Here is a 6,000-nt window from a genome sequence, read left to right as displayed (position 1 = left end):
TAAACATGTCTTTATAGAGCATTTATTCTGGATGGCTAGTCATGATAGCCTGTTGCAGCAAAGCCAACGAAGAGTGTTACCACACTTTAAAAACTGACAACGAGACCCTATGCATATTTCAACAGAAAAAGGGACCTACAGCTCCCATCATGCCCCAAACAGTTAATTTCCATGACTGAGCTCTGGAAGTAGGTTCCCAAGTTGAGTTCAAAGTAAAATCCTGAAGGCTGAGATCTTATACACAATTACCTGGGAGTAAGACCTGTCTAATTCAGTGGGACTTATTTCTGCAAACATGCTTAGTTTGCATTCTAACTGAGTTAAGAGAATGGATGCCACCCCCCACCCCCACACAAATCTCCTCAGACTTCAGATGTTTTAAATTCCCATAATGTTATCAAGAAAATTCTATTTGCCAACCACAATTTATTACACAGTTAGATGCTTGGAAATTTCTAAAGCTACCAGAAGATTCATTTTTATTTTCTTCAGGCAATGCTGTATTAAAGTGAATCTTTAAATCCTCTTTTTAGGCACCAATTGTGTCATAAAAACAACGGATTTTTTTTTTAAGTCAATGTGACACGCTAAACCTCAATGTCCTTTTGGAACACCCTTTGAAAAATAGATGTTATTACCCTCTATTGTCGTGTCTAGAACTAATCTGTTATGAATAAGATTTTCCATGACCACAAAACTGAGTACAATGTTTTTGTCAAAGGATGCTAGGGACCAAAGACATTATAACCGTTCATTTTCCTTGTTCTATCAAATATAGTTTCATTTCATTTTGGGACTCAGTAGGTACGAGTAGAGAGAAGATCAAGTGTAGCCATGACTGCATATGCAATGACTACTAAGGACTAGTAGTCAGTGTGGGGGGGGGGGAGGGCTGGGGAATCTACAGTCCAAAGCATAATTCCTTATGGCCTGCCATGCTGTTTCCATATGCAGCCAATGGTTTAATTCTCTCTAGGTTTCCTGGCAGGCTGTGGAATCATGCACTGGTTGCCCAAAGAATGTTCTCTAACATCAGGGGCAGGGTGTTCGTGAGAAAGGAGAGATGAGGAGAAAGAACTCTGATGCCACTACTCTAGCTTTAATAAAAGAAAAGCAGAGGGTGGCAGGACAAAGTGAGGCACCAGAATGAAGCAGCTGAGCTAGATGTATGGTGGACTGTGCCTCTTCCCCAGCCTAAGCTTCCAAGCTGGACAGTCCACCACCACCTCCAGCAGGTGATCAAAGAGCCACTCCAGCCCCTTTCCCGCTGTGGCTGAGTGAGAAAGCAGCCAGTGGGGCAGTCCAGGGAAGCCACTGGCTTTTGTTGTTACAGGGCTCTGGGTCTCTTGCAAGATCGTGGCACATGAACAATGCTGAGGGCCAAAAAAGTCCCCCTGGTTCATTGTCTGACCATGAGAGAGACAGGCAACACCAACATGTCATTTTATTAAAACATTTTATAGGTGCAGACTAACAAAATGGAGTGACCCTGTCTCCAATCAGGACCAACTGCCACACACAGCAAATTTATACGTTTAGCTTTTTGTAATGATTAGTAGCAGGAAACATCCAGTTAATTTTTAGTACATGGTTATCTTGATGTGCACTTCCTTTAAGAACTTCTGATGTCAAAGCCTCTGCCTCCAGGCTTATCTTTACAAATTGTGACAAATAAGAGATTTGTTTTATATTTTCAACCCTCTTGTGTTTCTCTGATTGAACCCTAAGTAACTGAAAAAAATATATTCTTCACCCACATCTCATTATATCTCAGCTGGTAAACCAGCATGTGCTGATAAAAGCTGTTCCATGCCATGGAGGCCTCCTGCACATCCCATGACAGTGCTGGACATAAAAGCAGCCACAAATTACAAAGTTGATCCTTTGGATAAGTTTAGCCCTCCAGAAATGGTGGAATAAAGATGATCTAAGATTTGTGATTTTGTAATTGTTTTAGTTTTTTAAGCTGTTTCACATTTGTATAAAATTGTTATGCTGTATTTTTATTGTATTCAGATTTTATTGTTGTATCTGTATTTTATCTATTATTGTATTATCTCTATTATTCTTCCTGTTACAGATTTCTGTGAGCTGCCCAGAGAATAGCTGTTGGAGCAGGCAGATGTGAAACAAATAAGTGACAAAAACAACAACATTATCAGTTGTGCAGGTAGAAGGCCAGTCACTGACAGTACCTCTGACTTACCTAGACTGACTCACAGTTTATTGGCTCTCTTTGACTTGGTTACCACACTTGAGGCACTGATTCAGAATACCTACTGCCTCACCTGGATTTGAACAAAGGGGGACAGAGAGCTAGATATTCTTTGCATAGTGATGATATATCAGTCCCCATCTCGATATTACCTTGCCCAGTGGTTTTATATAGATAACAATGGAGCAACAAAACTGAGCCCTGTGGGAAACGGCATAGCTGCCAAGGCACAAAGCAATAATCCCACAGTACCACCTTCTGGAATTGGCCGTCCAAGTAGCAGTACAGCCATCACAGTGCAGTAACCCCAGCTCCCTGGAGGCCTATACAAAAGGATGTCATATTTGATGGTATCAAAAGCAGCTGAGAGGTCCAAGAGAATCATAAAGTTATGTTTCCCCTGTTCCTCTCTTGGCAAAACCATCCCACAGTAAGGCAGTTTCTATTGCAAAATCTGAAATGAGCCAGGATTAAATGGAACTAGATAATCAGTTTCATTCAAAGGTAACTGGAGCTGACCAGAAACCACCAGCTCAAGCATATTGACCAAGAATGGAGTATTAGCAATTGACCTATTGTTACCATGTTCTGGGTCCATGCTAGGCTTAACTGCCTCCTTTAAAGTGTCTGGCACCAGACTTCTCTCAAGGAGAAATTCCCACCATCTGAGAAACATCCAGCCCTTCCCTGTTACATGTAATAAGCCACAAGGGGCAAATATCACACACGCATGTGGATGATCAAACTTGGCTGAGCACCTAGTGCATGTCCTCAGGCCTCAACAACCAAAACAATTCCAATTAACATTCCTTGTTTGGGAACACCTTATCAATGAATAATAAGAAACATTTACACATATTTTATTCATTTTCTTTAATTTCAGAATGGGTTACAAACAAGATTAAAAACAATAATAGATATAATATTGTAATGATAATAATTACAACAGTAGCTATGTTGTATATACCAAAACACAAATGAAATTGTGATGGAGGATGAAGAAGGAGCTTGCATACTGCAGTGAGTGCTAACCCACTTCTGGTTTCCTATTCTTAAGTAATGTCCCTATTCTTAAGTAATGATGATACAGTTATGTGCAACTTTTGAAGTAGGTCCAAGGAACAAAGGGGTAGCAGACATTCACTTACAGGAGAGGAAATGAAATCGTGTGGTCAAAAATCTGAGATTTGTTTCCTGATCTTGAATGTGGTTTGAGTTTATTTCCTCCCTATTGTATAGAACTTAATGGAAAATGGAGTGTATTCCTATCTACATTGTCCTGCCATGAGTTCCACTTCTTAGCCATTATAGCTGCTAAGGCTTGAGCATAAAAAGGTAGAATCCAGATTGAATATGTACCATAGCTGTATACAACATAGATGCTTGTAGGAACAATTAAGGATTTGAAGCCCAGTGATTTTCCCTAAAGTCATTTTAGACACATTTCAGATAAAAGAAACTCAGTTACAGAAGGTCAGCCTTGCTTTAATTTTAATAAATGCTATTAAAGAAGCTTTATTGTCTTAGCCGCAGCAGTGCTGTACATTTTAGCACTGTCGATTTTTGCTGTAATTGTTTAGCTGTGACAGAATCTCTGAGAACCACTAGAAGGAGCTGATACATGTGAACATATGCATGTTTATTCAGAGAGATGCAAGTCCCACTGTGTATCTGTGAAGGAAGCCCAGAATACCACTAGAGGGAGCAAATACTGTAACCAATGCATAATGTGCCCTGTGGTTTTCCAATAAAATCAAAGTGCTGCAAGAATGAAATGTTAGAGCACATTCACATTAGCCCAGAACCTTAGTCAGAATGTCATAGCTGACATACTGAGCTCAAATATCTGCTGCAGACATATCACTAAATAACTACTTTTCTGCTGATGTAGTTAGGATCATTCCTGCAAACTATGCCCAATGCAGCTGTTAGTCTGTTGCTGCAAAAACAAGAAACAGTTTTGTGGCAGCTTTCATAAATGAATGTTTGCATGCAATTTTCCAGATTCTGTTCACTTCATTAGATGCATGTTAACCTGCAATTGACAGATTTATGTTCATATGCTAAGAAGTGAGAAGATGTAAACTGAAACTGAAATACTAAAAGTACAGACACGGATGATTACCTTAATAGTTGCCATTCCCAACACATTGTTGGGTGACAACAGAATAATCACAGCAATAGTGAGATATATGTACTGTGATTTAAACAAAAAATGTTCTTATTCAATAGAGTTGAATATCCATGAATTGTACTTCAGCAATGGTTCATTCTTACCAGTCTTTGATACACCTTTGTTCAAGAATGGTGAACAAGGGTGATGTACATTAAACAACCCACAGTGCACCCAAGAAACTATCAGGCTCACCATGAGTTATCCTCCCTCTCCTTTCCCCTCAGTTTTCCTGTATGGGATGTCTGATCTTCCCCGTCCACCATGATTGTAACCCTTTTTGCACTTGCTGCAGCTTTTTCCCCTTCTCCCCATTTCTTTTTCTTTTTTGGAAATTGTTTTTGTGATCTCCAGTTTGACAGCAAATGACAGCCCCTTCAAAGTACCCATGAAACATTGGCAGGGTTGCCACTGGTTTGTGATGGGTAAATGGGTCGAAGTTCACAGGATATGACAATGCATTGTGAGTTGTTGCATTGTGCAAATGTGGTCAGGATGTCCTGGGAGGATGAAGTGTTCCCCCACTGGTTCCCGATCACTGCAGTTAGCAATGTTAAATTTGTGTACACATATTCTTTTGTAGCAATTGACTAGTTTGCCCTATGCAGAATGCAGCCAGGCATTGCTGGTAAATGATGGCATATATCACTTTTGTAAGATGAGCAAGTTTATGAACCCTTGATGTTGTGTTTGGCATCAGGAAATCTTGTAATAGTATTGTTAAAGTATGTACAGAGACCAAGTTGGCATCTTGATCTGCCACAGGGTCTGGTTCTCATGTCTGCTTCTCTGTTGTGAAGTCTGTTGTAGCAGCTAGGTGGCTGATTCTAATGAAGTGCAGGCTACCATCCAAGGCCTGTGAGAGGAAAGTGTCATTGAGCACAAACGCGTATCAGCATTACTTACCCCCAACCCTTACTGGGGAATTAGCTTCCACTTTTAACGCCTTTTTTGGCATGCAAGCAGCAGGTGTCTGACCTCATTTCCACTCAGTGCTGACTCAACATGCTTCTCTAATTTCTGTGGCGAAAAATAATCTTCAGCAAGCCTGCAGCTGAGACATAACTAGTAGTTTTGTACCCTGTTGGGTTCTTTGCTGTCTGTATGGCTGTGCCTTGAGCAAAACTCCATGCTACCAACCCTAATTTGTGTAGTTTGGCATGGTGTTTTGAAAACTCTAGAAATGGGAGTTCTTAATTTATTTATTTGTTAAGCACTTAGGTGCCTTGCCCTTATAAGAGCAAAAGCAGGAGCAACAACAACTTAAAATGTGCTTTCCTCCCAAAGGGGGAGGCTTTCCTGAAGTGTTGTATCTTCTGCAGCTGTATGCCACTTCAAACATAATCTGCATACCAGTGTTCTCAGGCTGCAGTGCTCACAGCAGTGAAGTGAAAACACACAACATTATATACAGAGAAACACTTAGTACCTTTAAGATCATGACAAGAGTGTTACAGGTAGGATTGGTGTCGTGCTGCCTGGGGTTGTTTGTACTTCATGTATGAAGGCAACTTCATTTATTTGATTTTGGGGTATTAAGACCCCAACAGACTTCCCTAAAAAAGAGCTTTCTTGGTCAACATCACAGTGCAGTAAAATAGATATATTGGGT

The sequence above is a fragment of the Varanus komodoensis genome, unplaced genomic scaffold (genome assembly GCF_004798865.1).
Source record: "Varanus komodoensis strain SLA01 unplaced genomic scaffold, ASM479886v1 scaffold8, whole genome shotgun sequence".
In the NCBI taxonomy this organism is placed as follows: domain Eukaryota; kingdom Metazoa; phylum Chordata; class Lepidosauria; order Squamata; family Varanidae; genus Varanus; species Varanus komodoensis.
The sequence above is the reverse complement of the archived record's forward strand: the minus strand, read 5'-3'. Positions refer to the sequence as shown.